Genomic DNA, 18,490 nt, shown 5'->3' on the forward strand with positions numbered 1-18,490 from the left:
TTTTTTAAACATCAGAACAACATGATCTATACTCCCATGGCAAGAGGCATTTTAAATATTTCTGCCAGAGCCCCTGGAATTTGTACACTAGGCTTCATCAAGGTCCAAGGGAATACCTTGTCTGGTCCTGGGGAGTTATCCACTCTTATTTACTTTAAGACAGCAGGCACTTCCTCCTCTTTAATCTGTGTAGTTTTCATTATCTAACAATCCCTCTGCTTAGTTTTGGGGCTATCAAATTTATTCCCCAAATCAAAAATGTCATTGAATAAAGACTAATGTATTTTCCTGACTGTTTTTATCCTTCCAATATATATCAAGGCATATCATTAATACCACAGTAATCTATGTAAGACAAGGCAATGGTTTTTACTATCATGTAATAAATGATTTTGGCCACTGGTCTGATAATTTTGTCAGGGCATAAAAGGACTGTTAAAACAAAATGATGCAACTCAGAATCACAGCTGAAACATGTCTAAGCTGTTAAAAGCAAGCTATTTTTTAAAAAAAATCTGTTGTTATCTTTTAGCATCTGCTGATTTCAAAATGAATGAAAGACCTTGGTTTAATTGGAAAATAAGATCATTTAAATTCATGGTATCAGTTTGATGCAGAGAATGATGTATGGGATTCACCCTCCTCATCAGAGTTTGTAGTGATGTATGCTGCAGCTACTATGGAAAAGACGAGGTGACAGAGTAGATGAAATAACAACTTGTTGGTCCGATACATTATACAATGTACACGTGCACTTAAATTCTTACTTGCTGCAGTTAAACAGGTATTTTGTAAAATAAATAAAAAATTTTGAATTACTCTATGGAAAGAGATAATAAATATAAAAGGTAGATCATAAATATACACAGTCAACATAGTACAAGAAAAATAAGTGGCATTACAATAATGTGAAAGGTCTGTTTGTGGTACCAGCGTAATTTATTTTTAACACAGTAAGGAAAGGTTCAAATGATAGCTGTTGGTGAAAAAAATCTTCTTGAACCTGCTGGATGGCACAGTTATTGTAGCGGTTAGCACAATACTGTTTAGCACCTGCGATCGGGTCCGGGGTTGAAATCCCACGCTGTCTGTAAGGAGTTTGTACACTCTTCCTGTGTCTGTGTGGGTTTTCCCCAAGGGGTCTGCTTTCCTCCCATCCTTCAAAACATACCAAAGGTTGTGGGTCATTTGGGTGTAATTAGGCAGTACATGCTCGTTGGCCAAAAGGGCCTGTTACAATGCTGATGCTTAAATTTACATGAACCGAGATGTTCTAGACTTAGACTTCTGAATCTTCTTCCTGAAGGTAGCAGTGGGAATAGGGTATGACTAAAGAGGTGGACATCTATCATGATGATGGCTGAATTCATGATGCAGTGCCTAACCTTCAATGGATGGAAGGATAGGTCTATTCCAGTTCAAGCAATTGAGACAATGGGAAAGGTCTGTAAATTGAAAACAGAGACAGAGTCCATAGACTGAAATCACAATTTATTAGCAGGAACAAATTAAAGTAAAACAGGGACAAGGAGCGACCATTGTGTGAGTGGCCCAGTGTTAGAGTGGTGAGGCCTTGGCTTGAGAGGCTTCATCAAGGAATATCTTGTCAGGCCATGGAGATTTATCCACCCTTATTTGCTTTACAACAGCAAGCAATTCCTCCTACTTAATATGTACAGATTTCATGACCTCATTGTTTCCTTAATTTTCTAAACACTTTGCTTTCCTTACTTTCCTAGACACTGCGTCAGTTTCCAGAGTAAATACTGATGCAAATAAAATTTACTCTCTCTACTATTTCTTTTGGCTCCACTCTCCACCCTGATTTTCAAGGGCACCAATTTTGTCCCTTACTATCCTTTTGCTCTTAATATCCCTGTAGAAACCCTTAGGATTTTCCTTCACATGGCAGGATATGATATACCCCAGGCTGCTGTAGGCAGTATCTATGATTTTTTAATCCTCTTTGGCTACAGGGGAAGTGTCAGAGGATTGGAGAATGGCAAATGTGATCCACTTTATTAAAAAAGGTAAAATAGGGAGAATCCTAGGAATTATAGACCAGTGAGTGTAACATCAGTGGTGTGTAAACTAATGGAGAGGATTCTTAACGAAAGGACTTACGAGCATTTGGAGAAGTACAATCTACTCAAGGAGTGTCAACGTGCCTTTATAAAGGAAAGGTTGTGCCTCATGAGTCTAAATGAGTTTTTTGAGGAGTTAACAAAAGAAATTGATGAGGGAAGGGTGGTATATATGGTCTACATGCTGCAGTGAGGGGACTCTGGGCGAGGGGAACCCCTAGGAAATCCACAGCCGACGCAGCTCCTGGCTCCAACTCCAGCCCAAAACCATCACCCTCAGCCCCTAACTCACCAGAGCCTACCTGCTGCGCTACTTGTCAAAGGCGGGTGGCAGTTGGAAAATGGCGCAAAAAGTCTCGGTGGCCATCTTGCATCAATTTGAATTTAGCGCAATCATTGTCGGAGGAGGACGAATGGCAGCCATCTTGCTGTGCCATGAGGTCAATGCCATCTTACCTGTTGGTGCATCAGGAAGGAGGGGGCTACTTGAGCAAGGAGGACTACAGAGTCTCTGGGGTCCTAGCATCGATGGTTCTGGACGAAGACAGACCACATCAACTCAGCAACTCTATGGTAACTGTCTAGGTAAGCAAACATTCAACTAGATGCTTACTTGACAATGGCTCTACAGAAAGTTTCATAGACTCTCATACTGTTCGGGAATACAAACTTAAACTGTATCCTTCTAATTACCGTATTTTTTTAGTATCTCATTCGCACTCTACTCGTATTCAAGAACATTGTACTATACATTGTCTGTTGAAGTGGGAGAATTTTGTAACCTCGGTTGTATGTGCTTAATGATTTATGTGCTCCGGTGCTGTTGGGTCTTGATTTCTTAAAAGCGTGACCTTGGAGTATTCTGGCCCCCTCCCTCCCATAATGGTTCAGGATGGAGGACCCCTAAAATCAGAGGCCACATGCAGCCTCTCCACACTGAATATCAACCCCCCCCACCTCTCTTCCCAAACCTGTCTCTGGATTGCATGCTGATTGCTACGAAGAGCAGGTGGTTCAGTGCTGCCGATCGGAAGTTCATAAAATCAGAGACTCAATGCCTGCTCAATGAGAAAATCATTGAACCTAGCACTAGCCCATGGAGAGCACAAGTGGTGGTAGTAAAAGGGGAAAATAAGTCCAGGCTAGTAATCAACTATAGCCAAACAATTAATCATTTCACACTCCTGGGCACATGCCCCCTTCCTCGAATTTCGGTTATGGTGAATGATAGCGTGCAGTATCGGGCCTATTCGACCATTAACCTGAAGTCTGCCTATTACCAGCTGCCAAAGCATTCTGAGGATTGTCCCTATACTACATATGAGGCAAATGGCCATCTCTATCAATTCTGGAGGGTCCCTTTCGGAATTACCAATGGGGTTTCTATCTTCCAGAGGCAGATGGGCAGAATGGTGGATGGGAACAGGTTGAAGGCTACCTTCCCTTACCTCGATAATGTCACCATCTGTGGCCATACCTTGGAGGATCTTAATGCCAACCTTCAGAGCTTTCTCCACGCAGAGAACGCCCTGAACCTCACTTATAACTCCAGCAAGTGTGTGTTCAGGACTAAATAACTGGCTGTCCTGGTCTACGTGGTGGAGAATTGTATTATTGGTCCTGACCCTGACAGGATGCACCCCTGTTAGAGCTCCCTATTCCAAGGACCATGAAACCTTTGAGGAGATGCCCGAAATTTTTCTCATATTACACCCAATGGGTCCCTCAATACTACTTTTCCCCTCTCAGCTGAAACCCAAATGGCTTTTACCTATGTCCGAAGCCACATTGCTAAAGCCACCATGCACGCGGTGAATGAGAATGAACCATTCCAAGTGGAAAGTGATGCTTCAGACGTGGCTCTGGCCGCGACCCTTAACCAGCCGGGCAGGCTAGTTGCATTTTTATCCCAGATCCTGCAAGGCCATGAGCTCTGGAATCCCGCTGTGGAGAAAGAAGCTCAAGCATTTGTAGAGGCCATCAGGCACTGGAGGCACCATCTGGCTGGTAGGAAATTTATGCCTCTCATTGACCAGCGCTCTGTCACATCTATGTTCAATAACGGTAAGAGGGGAAAAATCAAAAATGGCAAAATTGCTGGGTGGAAGATCAAACTCCCCACCTACAATTATGACATTGCCTATCGGCCAGGTGCCCTTAATGAGCCTCCAGATTGTAGAGCGTGTTGAAAGAACCAAAGACTTGTTGATCCAAACCAAGGCTTTTATTAACTAAAAGACTGGAGCATATCACATGTAGGTGGACCAGTCCAGAATGACCTGGTCTGGCTAGGAGCAATCCTTTAAGAGCTGCCAGTAGGTGTGGCTACACTCTCAGCCAATCACAGTCATCCTACGCTACCATCTGTACATATACACATTGGTGATAGAATCTGTACTATCACATTCACCCCTTCTTTGAGAACGGCGTGGTGCCAGGATTGGGGTCACCGGAGTCGTGTCTCCGGGTGCAGCCACTGCTTCGATCAATTCCCCAACGGCGTTGTCGACAGACTGGCCTGAGGTGGTAGGGTGGTGCTGGTCCCTCTGTTCAAGCACAAGACCTGGGGGCGAAGGAATAGGGGGAGGTTGGCTTAAAGGCACTGCTGCGCCTGATCCGGCTTGGCCTAGATCCCTTACCAAGGCTGTGTCCTCCCATCCGTCCGGGTACTCAACGTAGGCATAATGTGGGTTCGCATGGAGCATAGACACTCGGTCAACCAAGGGGTCATTCTTAGAGTACCGGACGTGGTGTCATAAAAGGACTGGACTGGGAACCGTGAGCCATGCCGGTATGGTCGTACCCGACTCGGATTTCCTCGGGAAAGAGAACATCCTTTCATGGGGGGTGGCATTGGTCATGGTGCATAGGAGGGAGCGGATGGAGTGTAGGGCACTAGTGAACACATCCTGCCAGTGAGAGGTGGGAGACCTTTGGACCAGAGGGCAAGCGTAACCACTTTCCAGACGGTGGCATTCTCTCTTTCGACTTGCCCATTACCGCATGGGTTATAGCCGGTGGTCCTTCTTGAAGCAATACCACGCTCCAGAAGGTACTGCCGCAGCTCTGCGCTCATAAACGAGGACCCCATCACTGTGGATGTAATTGGGGTACCCGAAGGTGGCGAAGATGCTGTGCAGGGCCTCTATAACTGAGGAGACAGTCATGTCCGAGCAGGGCACAGTAAACGGGAAGCGGGAGTACTCGTCAATGGCTGTAAGGATGTATGTGTTACAGTTGGTCGACAGTCGGTGCCCCTTGAAGTCTACGCTGAGACGTTAAAAGGGGCGGGTGGCTTTGATGACGTGGGTGTTCTCCGGATGGAAGAAGTGGGGCTTCCACTCAGCGCACATTGGGCAAGCTCGGGTCATGGAGCGAATCTCCTCGACCATGTAGGGCAGGTTGCAAGCTTTGACAAAGTGCGCAAACCTAGTGACCCCTGGATGACAGAGCTCCTCGTGGAGTTTCTGCAGCCTGTCCAGTTGCCTGTTGGTGCAGGTCCCCCTGGAGACCACATCTGGCGGGACGTTGAGTTTACCTGGCCGATACAGTGTCATAATTAAAGGTGGAGAGCACGATTCTCCACCTGGTGATTTTGTCATTTTTGATCTTACCTCGCTGGGTATGGCTAAACATGAAGGAGACCGCATGTTGGTCGGTCAGCAGCGTAAAGCACCTGCGAGTAAGGTAGTGTCTCCAACGACATACTGCCTCGACTATGGACTGGGCCTTCTTCTCAACAGAGGAGTGTTGGCTCTCAGGATCCTGGAGGGTTCTGAAGAAGAAGGCTAATGGCCAGCCGGCCTGTTCAAAGTGGCTGCCAGTGCAAAGTCAGACGCATCACTTTCGACTTGGAATGGAATGGACTCGTCGATGGCGTGCAACGTTGCAGCAGCTATGTCAGATTTGATGCGGTCGAAGGCTGCTCTGGTTTCGGTTGACGGGGGAAGGAGGTGGTCTTGATGAGTGGCTGTGCCTTGTCGGCATAGTGTGGAACCCATTGGGCATAGTAAGAGAAAAAACCCAGGCAGTGGTTGAGCGCCTTCTGGGTGTTGGGGGGGGGGGGGCAACTCCATGAGGGGACGCATGCGGTCAGGGTCCGGCATGACCACCCCGTTCTCTACCACACAACCCAGAATTGTGGAAGACACACTTGTTGAAATTGTAGGTCAAGTGCAGCCGAGTTGCAAACTGAAAAAATTTCTCAAGGTTGGCATCATGATCCTCCGTGTCATGGCCGCAGATGGTGACATTGTCCAGATATGGGAAAGAAGCAATCATCCCGTTCTGGTCCATCATCCGGTCCATTTCCCACTGGAAGACCGCGACGCCATTTGTGACCCCAAAGGATACCCTGAGGAATTGATACAGCCGCCCATTCACTTCAAAGGCCGTGAAAGGTCAATCTTCTCGGCGGATCAGGAACTGATGATAGGCCGAACGCAAGTCAATGGTGGAAACTACATGGTATTTAGCAATCTGATTCACCACATCCGTGATCCGTGGAAGGGGTATGCATCCAGGAGTGTGAAGCGGTTGATAGTCTGGCTATAATCAACCACAATCTGCGGATTCTCCCCGTTTTTAACAACCACTACCTGGGCCCTCCATGGACTCGAGCTAGGTTCGATAATGCCCTCATCCAGCAGTCTGCTCACCTTGTTTGTGATAAATTTCCTGTGTTCAGAACTATATTGCCGGCTTTTGATGGCCACAGGCCAGGGGTGAGATTTGCGAAAAGTTCTGGCAGAGCAACTTGAATGGTGGAGAAACTACAGGTGAGGCCCTGGGGTGCAGGGGCGGGTGGCTGGGGCTGCTGCTAGCAGGAGGTTCCCGGGTGGAGTGGTTACAGACAGAGAGTGGAGCATGAAGCCCCCCAAAGTGCAGGGAAATGGTTTGAAATTGGCACTGAAAATCCAGTCCCAGCAGAGCAAGGGCACACAATTGGGGAAGGACTAATAGTTTGAAGTCTGTGAACGTGATGCCCTGGACTTTCAGGATCGCCACCCCTTTACCCCAGTCAACAGCGATCTGGTCACCAATAAAACCCTCTCCAATGCTGGCATTGGAGAGGGTTCAGAGAAGATCCACAAGAATGATTCCTGGAATGAAGGGGTTAGCATCTGAAAAATGTTTGATTGCCCTTGGACTGTAGTGAAGGCTGAAAGTCTGCAGACTTTTACAATCAGACTGTGATTGTTGTAAAAACACAGAAATTATAGAGGAACTCAGTAGGAATCAGTGCCCATAGAGGGGAAAATATAGAACCAATGTTTCAGGCCTGAGCCTTCCTTCAAGATATGATTAAAAGGAGGCAGATTTAAAAGGCTGTGGAGGGAAGAATGGGCAGGTGGAGAAGCACAGACCAACAGACAAATTGTGTTATTTGGATATGGATGGGACAGGGGAGACAGGAAAGGTGTGAATTGACTGGGGGATGGGGGGTTGATTTGGGCTCTCTGGAAGCAGAGCTGAGGGGAAGGAAACAGGGGAAAAAGAAGAGAGAAAGAAAAATAGAGTGAGAATCAGAAATGTTTTTTAAACTGCAACGTTAGGAAAATGGCTGAAAAAATTAACAATATTTCTGCCCACATGGTCATTCATTGGGCCCCTTTTTAGACTGCAAATACCTGAGTGCAACAATCCAGGTGGTTTGACGTGCAGTAGAGTGGATGACCGACAACAAAATTTTCTCTGAAACACGCGTGCGCGTGCACACACACAGACACACACATAAAATAAACACACACAGACAAAACACATACACAAACAAAATAAACACGCGGACACACACACAAAACATACACACAAAATAACACACAAACAAAATAAACACAGCCAAAACACATATACACACAAAATAAACACACATACACACAAAAAACACAAAATAAATGCACACACAAAACATACACACACAAGATAAACACACATGCATACACACAAAAACACACACAAACAAAATAAACACACACAGACACACATATAGACAAAATAAGCATACACACAAAAAACAGACACACACACACAAAACATACATTTAGACACACAAAATAAACACACAAAAAACACATATACACACACACACACACACACTATATCCCTGATCTTTCTCTCTCTTGCTCTCTATTACTATTGCATATTTATTGTTTAGTAAAGCAATTTGTCAATTTAACAGGCCATCTATTCTCAAGTATCTTGGAACTTAATACTGACGCAAGGCACCAAGTGCTGATGTATAGAAAATATCTGAAAGTTGAACACCTGGCAAGATCCTTCCTAATTAAGTTAACAAATGGATGTACTGAGAGAACACAAGTTGTGTGAATCAGATTAAATACTTGCCATGGTCAAATATGGATGCCAAGTGTTGGAATTATTGCAAATAACCTGTCTAAACAGTCAAAACATGGGAAAAAAATAGTCTTAAATTAAGCTGGCTAAATTAACAGATGTAAGTTAATATATTCTTCTAGGTTCATATGATATAAGGGAAGAGAATTGTACCATCGAATAAAATGCCCTTGTTAGACAGTTGCACATTATTGGTTTTCTTCTCACATTCAGGAGTGGAGAAATAATTCAGTCCTTTTTAATGGCATTAAGACTGTGAGCAAATCATTGCTGTAATTACAAACTTGAAGGAATTGCTCAGCAGCATTCAAATTATTTGTGGATTCTTGGGCTGCATACTGAGTTAAACCTAGGAATGAATGTAAGGACATACAAATCTGTGGAGCTATCCAAAACCAGATTTGTTATGGATGACAAACAGAAGGACCGACCTGTGGTGAAGCACAAGACAACTGAAAGATAAGGAGAGCACTGCCAATGTAGCTTCACTGTCAAAATTACTGTGGACTTTAATATAACTGCTTCAGAAATAAATGAGGGAATGTAGTGAGGGAAGTCATGTGTTTGATGTGAATCGGAAAACCACAGAATCAAGAAATAAATAAATAAATCACCCATCTGTTATAGTAGAAGAGCCACAGAAAAGCCCACTTAATAGTGGTGACTCAACACCACGCCCACATTATGTAAGACCATGACAGAGGGGAGTGGTCCAAGGCAAAAGAACAGGTGCCATCTTTGGAAGACCATCACTACTTGACAGAATCAGGGATTTCATGCACCAGGGACACTACCATTCAACAATCAGTCCTGGAGCAACCACAGACCCTTTGGACAAGATCTAGATTAGTGGCCCTCAACCCTTTTTCTTTCCACTCATATACCACTTTAAGTCTTCCCTATGCATAGGTGCTCTGTGATTAGTAAGGGATTACTTAAGATGGTATGTGGGTGGAAAGAAAATGTTTGAAAACCACTGTTTTACTCATACCTAATTGGCTCATTACGTGCACGGTTCCGTAACTCCAAAGGGCCAATGACAATTTTTCTCAAGCAAAATATTTCAGTAAAAATTGAGTTAGAGCAGTGATTCTCACCCTTCCCTTCCCACTCACATACCACCTTAAGCAATCTCTTACTAATCACAGAGTCCCAAGGGCATAGGGAATACTTATAAAGTGGCACGTGACTGCAAAGAAAAAGGTTGAGTGAAAACCATTGATCTAGATGGACAATCCAAGCATCTGAAAGAGTTAGAGAGAGTTAGTGTTGGAGTAAAAGACAGAGGCAAAACAGAGTTATTTTGAAGATATTTCTCTCTTTCTCTCTCTCTCTCTCTCTCTCTCTCTCTCTCTCCACCCCACACCCCCCCCCCCCCTCCACCCCCTCACCAAACACCCACTTGCTCTCTTGTTCTTTTCTGTAATGAAAGACTTTGTTAACTTACTGGCTATCTTCCAGTATTTTACAGAGTAATACAGGGATTAACAAGGGTCATCTTTAGGAATACCTGAACACAATCAAAGCTTATTTCCAATGCTGAAACATCCTGGTGATTAATACACCAGCAGTTCCTTAGTGAAATCAACATCGATAAACTAATCATGGGTGACATATTTAATGCTGTGCTGAGCTGCAACTACCTGAAAAAATCCTGTGGTGAGGAGATACTGCATGTTTGAATTCCACAGAGAGAACAGTCCAGGCACAAGAAGCTTTTTTCAAGGAATATTACTTAGCTTAAATGTAACAACTCTGGAAGACATGAGAATGTGAATACATTCACTACTTCAGCTGGCAGCTTGCTCGATACTCCCACCTCTCCTTGTGAGAAGAAATTGCCCTTCATGTTCCCCCTAAACATTTCCCCTTTCACCTTTAACCCATGTCCTCTGGTTTGTGTCTCACCTACCCTCAGTTGAAAAAGCTTACTTGCATTTACTCTAACCATCATAATTTTGTATACCTCTATCAAATCTCACCTTTTTCTTCCATGCTCTGAGAAATAAAATCCTAACTTGTTTAATTTTTCCCTGGAACTCAGTTCCTCAAGACTGGGGAACATCCTATTTAATCTCCTCTGCACTCTTTCTATTTTATTGACATATTTCCTGTGAAGCCAATGTTGAATCCAATTTACTACCTCCCCATGAAACCTTCCTGACTAACCTCCACAGCCTTTCCTTCATCAACCTTTCTGGTAATTGTGATGGAGTGCAATATTGCAGTGATGTCCTCACTGGACTGGGCAGGGTGGCCCACCTTCTGTCCCTGTTGCTCCTCCCCATAAGATCCTTAATAAAGGCTGATAGCCCTAGTCTCCTCCTTCCATATCTGCCTTGGATGTGAGCCAGCAGCATGTAGAGGCGTGCCGAGATTTTCTGGTTAATAAAGCCTTTGACTACTTGCTTCGTGTCTATGGGTGGTCATTGATCATGCAACAGTAATATCCTCAAAAATCTCCGTAAGATTTGTTTCGCACGACCTTCCACACACAGTCATGTTGACTCCAGGGAAGCAGTGGAGTGGTACAGGGCATCAAAGAAGAGAAGTCCCATGGGATGGTGACCACAGCTGTGGACCAGTGAGAGTTACTGTGGCTGAAGGACCCACACAGGTGGCGAGGTTTTGGTGATTTGAGATGAGAAACCCATGCGGGCTGTGGACTGCTGGAGGCTGCCTCAAAACTGGTTGAAGGGGTCCAGGATTCAGAACTGCTTTGCAAGAATCTATCTGCCTTACAGCAGACAAATGAAAATTTTGTGTAATATGACACTATTTTTATTACATGATAATAAATCTTGAATCTATTCCTAATCAGTCCCTGACTATTCAGATACTTGTATATCTAATCTCTTAGAAGACTTCCAATAATTTACTGAAGAATGATGTCAAGCTCACTATCCTATCATTTACCAGCTTATTTTTGGGAGTCCTTTTCAAACAATAGGACAATATGAAGTACTTTCCAATCCTCCAGCACCTCACCTGTGGCTAAGGCCATTTTAAATATATCTACCAGAGACCCTAAAAATGTCTATATTGGCTTCCCTCAAGGTCTGAGGTAATACCTTGTCAGGCCCTGGGATTTATTCACTCAGAAACAAAGAATTTAATGGGGAAATGAAAACTAGAGGTAAACATTCCATGTTTGTCATGTAATATGACATTTAGAATGTAACAACCATGAAATTCTTTAACTTTTGTCCAGCGCCCCACACAGAAACCTTCAGCACTTGGTGTTCCTAAGCGGTCTCCCCTCTGAGTACTGACCAGGCCTGAGCCTGCTGAGCTTCTGAGATCAGACAATCTCAGGCGTATTCAGGCTATTAGGCTTCCAAATTAAAACCAAATGAAAGATGGGTTGTTCAAGATATATTTTGTTATTTTGACAATTTACACTATTGACTTTTACACCTTTCATACATAGTGAGCAGCTAAAAGAGGCATTTTAACAAGGAAAGACGAATTGATCACAATGAAAAGTGTTTACAACCTTTAACTTTTATACATCCTTCTCTGCTATTTCTTCTGTGCAATAGTTTATTCATTAGTTAGACAACTTCTATACCAGGCAAGCAAGTGGCTGCTGTAAATTACTGCTCTGGCACTGAAGAAAGCTTCCACCAACCACACCGCAATAGACGTAAATGCAAATAAGTCATCTGTGACGTGTGTTGAGCTGAGAATCAGCTCATTCCTTTCACATTTTCTGTAATAACACAAGCAAAATCATTACAGGAACTGCAACTTGCTACAGGGAAGAATATTTCACATCTTTTGCTAAAATGTTAAGCATAACATTCACAGTTTTGCACTTACATTTGAGTCGTGATTTTACAAGCCAAGGATGAATTTTGTTCTGGCCCAAAGCATGATCACACTGGTGCTGTTACCTCCAAAGAGGTACACTAGATTTTTCATCCAAGTCACTTCCTTTATTCGTATTGATACAAAATAGGTTACGACGAGACTTCAGCATGAAGACACTTAGTAAAGACAGCAACATTATAACAAGACAACAATGTCTAAATCTTGCACCTTATCATTAAACAAGCTACAGAAAAATTGATTTTTTTTCTCTATTGCATCACTATAACATGATAAATTTACTATTTTCAACACTTCAACTTACAAATCAGAGTCACATTAGATGGGATGAGTGAGTTTTCAGCAATATTACTGGGAAATCCAGCGACTGGCTCTGTCATGGGATGACACATGGACACCAGCAATGGAATAAAGTGACCAATATGCTGGCATCCATTACTCAGCACATCCTGTTCGATGAGATCTTCCACTCCAGATAATCTGAAATGTCTGCCTTCTTCCGCAAATGTGGTTTTCCTTCCACCACCGTCAACTCAGTCCTTTCCCACAACTCCTCCATTTCCAGTTCATCTGCGCTGGCCCCCCCTCTGCCCCAGGCGTAACAAACACAGGATTCTTTACCTACCACCCTACTAGCCTCTGGATCCAACACATTATCCTTTGTAATATCCACAACTATAACAGGATCCAACCACTAGACACATCTTCAACTCATCCCTCCCCACAAATTACCCTCCCCCCAGCACCATACCCTGTGGCCCTTGCCCCCACCACCATTTGGGGCCTCAAGTGAAGTGATACTTCACTTTTGTATCAACGAAAGTTATCTACTGCATCCAGTGCTCCTGCTGTGGCTCCCTCTATATCGGAGAGATTGGGTGCAGACTGGGAATTCTGTCTGCATCAATGACAAGGATCTCCCAGTGGCCAACCACTTCAATTCCATGCCCCACTTCCATGCTCACATGTCTGTTTATGACCTCATGAACAATCCCACCAAGACCACCTGTAAATAGGATGAATTTTCCATCGGGGCACTCCCCAACCAGATGGCATTAATATCGACTTCTCTGGTTTCTCATAGCCTGCTCTCTGTCCTCCCTCCTCTTCCCCTCTGAGTTCTTTCCTCTAGTTCACCCCCTTCCCTCTCCTTTTCACAAAGTCATCCCTCCTCCCCATGCTTGCTGGGGTGCCCTCCCTCCCTTATCCACCCACAAACCACCTACTGTTAGGACCGCGTCATCCCCCTGCCCCTCCTCCCCTACTATTTCTTTCGGGCACCTGCTGACATTATTTCATACCTTGATGAAGGGCTAAAGCCCGAAACATTGGTTATGAATCTTTATCTGCGCTACAGAAAGTACACTGTTTGACCAGCTGAATTTCCCCAGCATTGTGTTTTTATTTTCTACATCATCTCCATACCAGTTGAGAATTTACTTGCCAGAAAGCCACAGAATGCCAACTATTCACCATGTCAAAACATTTCTGTACAGCTTCTAGTATTGGTGTTATCCAGCTGATAATTTTGGCAATATAAAAGACACTCCACTCCCTAATAATTTGTTAACGCAGAGGCATTGAGGGCAGTGCTAAGGTTCCATCTAAATACAATTTTTATATTAAACTCAAAAGGATTAATTGAATTAAAGAGACAAAATTATCATTCATAAGTAGGCATAAGCCACACTTTGAATGGTTAAATGTTGAAGCTGTATCCAATGTTAGAAGTTATGCAAGATATGTTATAGAGGTGCAAGTTATGATCAAGAATGAAGATAAAAGGTAAAAGTGCATGGTATTGCTGGCAGATTAACAGTTTCGATTCAGAATTAGCTTGCCTATTGAAGATAGAGGGTAGGGATGCCTGGAAATCCATGATAAATGGATAAACAGTATAGTGGGCTATCAAAGCATTTAATGGGATTTGAGCAAAGAAATGGCAGGCAGAATTTAATCCAGACAAGTGTGAGATGTAGCTCTTCGGCAGGTCAAATGTTAGGGGACAGTGCAATGGCAGCACAAACTCAACAGCACTGATATACTGACTGTTCAATACATACAGTGAACTCCAAAATGTTTGGGACAAAGACATGTTTTATTTTCCTTTATTTGCCCCTGTGCTCAACAGTTTTAAGTTTGTCATCAAACAATTCATATGTGATTAAAGTGCACATTCCAGATTTTATTCAAGATTATTGATAAACATTTTGGTTTGACCATGGAGAAATTACAGCACTTTTTATGCATAATCCCCTCATTTCAGGGCATCATGATATTTGGGACATAGAAATGGAATGCACATTAAAGTAGTCATGTTTAGTACTTAGTTGTATATCCTTTGCATGAAATGACTGCTTGAAGTCTGAGATTCATAGACATCACCAGGTGCTAAATATCTTGTCTGGTAATGGTCTGCCAAGCCTCTACTGCAGCCATCTTCAGCTCCCGCTAGTCTCAGGGGCTTGTCCTGTTAAGTTTTCTCCAGCATATAGTTGGATTTAGACTGGGTGACTGACTTGGCCATTCATGAATTTTTCAGTTTTTTGCTTTGAATAACTCCTTTGTTATTTTAGTAGTATGTTTGGGATCATTGTCTTGCTGTAGGATTAAGTACCGTCCAATGAGGCATTTGCTTGAAATTGATGTTTCTATACAGTAGTCATTAGCACATCTACAACTGCCTCTGATCTGTCAGACAGATACTTGGGGATTTTACTTCATTATGATGAGAATTCTTCTGTCATCAGGCAGTGGGGATCTGCCTTAGCCTATCAGTTCCTTCGTGATTATTGAGCTCACCGGTACACTCTTTCTTAGTTATGTTCCAAACAAGTGATTTTGGTCATCCTAATCTTTGAGCAATGTCTCTTACAGTTTTATTCTTATTTTTCAGACTCACAATGGCTTATTTGACTTTCACAGGCACAACTCTGGTCCTCATGTTGAAAAATAGCAACTACAGACTCCAAAGATGAAGTAAAGCTTAGAAGCAAGCCTACCTCTTTTATACCTGCACCAATGAAGCAATTAAACATACCCGAGTAATCACAAACACCCGTGAAGCCAAATGTCCCAAACGTTATGGTATCCTGAAATGAGGGGAACTGTGAATTAACAACTCCTGTAATTTCTACTGTTATGAAATAGCAAGCCCTTAACTAGCTCTAACAAAGGAAAAGCCATCAGACAATGGTAAATTGAAAAAAAGTCTTTTAATTAAACTATTCTTCACCTAACATCTCTCAGTAACTCTAAATTTAACACTTAATTAATCCCCACTATGCGCAAGTGTAAAATGTGTGTGTGTGTGTGTGTGTGTGTGTGTGTGTGTGTGTGTGTGTGTGTGTGTGTGTGTGTGTTGTTTCAAAGTCCAAACCATTACAAGGGCTTGCTTCTGTAAACTTCAATTTTAAAGTCCCATTTCAAATCTCTTGTCAAACACCAGGATCTTTTTTTTAAATTATGTTCTGGAAGTTTTTATAGAGCAAGTATGAGGCATCAGCTTCCTTACAAACTCACACATCTCTCGATGAGTTGGCTTTTAGAGAGAATTATTCTCGCTGGTGTATTCACACGTTTCCCCCTAGTTTTTTAGGGTTATAGAACTGATTTTCTTGATGATAGAACAGCAGTCCTGTCTACTCAGAGATTGCTGCTTTCACCCTGCCCTTTACAAAGGCCAGGTTTTGTTCAGGTCGGATCAAATATCACTGCTCTCTACCTTGCCTTTCACAAAGGAGAGGTTATCTTCAACTCTGTACTCTGTGTAGTCTGCCTCAAAAACAATGTACTTCCGCCTTCTTTATCCTGCCTCTCTTCCCACGCAACCCGACATCACACATCTTCAGTCTGCTTTGCAAAACCTCTCCTGTTCCAACATTTGATTTTGAAAAATCTGGCACCTGTCACTCAAGTGGTCTGGGGTTTGCAGCACTACCAACAGAAGACTGAATGTAACCATATAACCATATTACAATTACTGCACAGAAACAAGCCAGTTTGGCCCTTCTAGTCTGCACTGATCCAAGTACCCTCCTCTAATCCCACTTACCAGCACTCTGCCCATATCCCTCCACCCCCCTCCCATCCATATACTTATCCAAATAAAGACCTAATTTGCTCAATCTCTCCTTGTATTCCAGATGTTGAAAACCAGGCAACATTTTTCTAAATTTTCTCTGCACTCTCTCTATCTTGTTAATATCCTTCCTATAAATCAGTGACCAGAACTGCACACAGTACTCTAAATTTGGTCTCACCAATGCCTTGTACAGTTTCATCATTACTTCCCAACTCCTATATTCTATGCACTGATTTATAAAGGCCTTCTTCACTACCCTATCCACATGCGCTCCTAACTTCAGGGAACAATGCACCATTATTCCTAGATCTTTCTGCTCCACTGCATTCTTCATTGCCCTCCCATTTACCACATATGTCTTGCTTTGATTATTCTTTCCAAAATAGAGTACCTCACACTTATCAGCATTAAACTCCATCTGCCATCTTCTGCCCACTCCTCTAAGTAGTTTAAATCCCTCTGCAATCTTTGAAAACCCTCTTCATCATCCATAATTCCCCCTATTTTAGTATCATCTGCATATTTATTAATACAATTTATCACCCCATTCTCCAGATCATTAATATATATGACAAACAGAAACAGTCCCAATACCGAATCCTGAGGTACACCGCTTGTCACCGGCCTCCATCCTGACATACAAATATCTACTACTACTACTCTCTGGCGTCTTCCTTCCAGCCACTGTTGAATCCATTTGACTATCTCCAAATTAATACCCAAAGACTTAGCCTTCCTAACTAAACTCCCATTTGGAAACTTATCGAAGGCCTTACTGAAGTCCATATAGACAACATCCACAGCTCTACCCTCATCAACATTCCTAGTCACCTCTTCAAAAAATTCAACAAGATTCATCAAACACCACCTTCCATGCACCAATCCATGTTGCGTGTCCCTGATCAGACCCTGTCCCTCCATATATTATCTCTAAGAACGCTTTCCAGCAATTTACCTTCCATAGAGGACAAACTTACATGCTGGTAATTGCTAGGCTTGCTCCTCGACCCCTTTTTAAACAAAAGAACCACATGCACAACACACCAATCCTCCAGCACTATACCCGTCCCTAATGACTTTTGAAAAATTACTGCCAGAGCCTCCACTATTTCCTCACTAACTTCTCTCAAGGTCCTGGGGAAAATCCTGTCAGGACCTGGAGACTTATCCACCTTTATATGTTTCAAAAGCTCCAGTGCTACCTCTTTCTTAATCACTATAGTCTCCATATATACCGACTTTGCTTTCTTTACCCTGCACAGTTCAATATCCTTCTCCTCAGTAAATACTGAGTGAAATAAATTGTTCAAGACCTCCCCCATCTCTTTTGGCTCCACACACATTTGTCCTTTCTGTTTCTCTATTGGACCAATTTTATCTCTCACTTTCCTTTTGCTATTTACATATTTGTAGAAACCCTTTGGATTTATTTTAACCCTGCTTGCTATAGCCACCTCATATCTTCTTTTAGCTTTTCGAATTTTTTTCTTAAGATTCTTTTTACATTCAATATAGTACCCAAACATTTCCTTTTTTCCCTGTTTCTTATATTTATTGTAGTACTCCCTCTTTTTTCGAACCAAGTTTCCAATATCCCTTGAGAGCCATGGCTCTCTCAAACTTTTGACTTTACCTTTCAACCTAACAGGTATATAAAGATTTTGAACTCTTAAAATCTCTTTTAAAAGACCTCCATTTCTCTATTATATCCTTCCCAGAAAACAAATTGTCCCAATCCACCCCTTGTAAATCCTTTTGCATCTCCTCAAATCTAGCTTTTCCCCACTGAAAGACCTCAACTCTGGGCCCAGACCTATCCTTTTCTGTAATTACCTTGAAGCTAATGGTACTATGATCACTGGACCCGAAGTGCTCCCCAACACATACCTCTGTCACCTGATCTTTATCATTCCCCAACAGTAAATCCAACACAGCGCCCTCTCTAGTTGGTACCTCCACATATTGATGTAAAAAGCTATCCTGCATACATTTTACAAACTCCAACCCAACCAGCCCTTTCATGGAATGGGTTTCCCAATCAATATTCGGAAAATTAAAATCCCCCACAGTTACAACCCTGTGCTTATTACATATATCTGCTATCTCCCTACTAATTTGTTCCTCTAATTTGTGTTCC

Source organism: Narcine bancroftii, chromosome 3, assembly GCF_036971445.1.
Source record: "Narcine bancroftii isolate sNarBan1 chromosome 3, sNarBan1.hap1, whole genome shotgun sequence".
NCBI lineage: Eukaryota > Metazoa > Chordata > Chondrichthyes > Torpediniformes > Narcinidae > Narcine > Narcine bancroftii.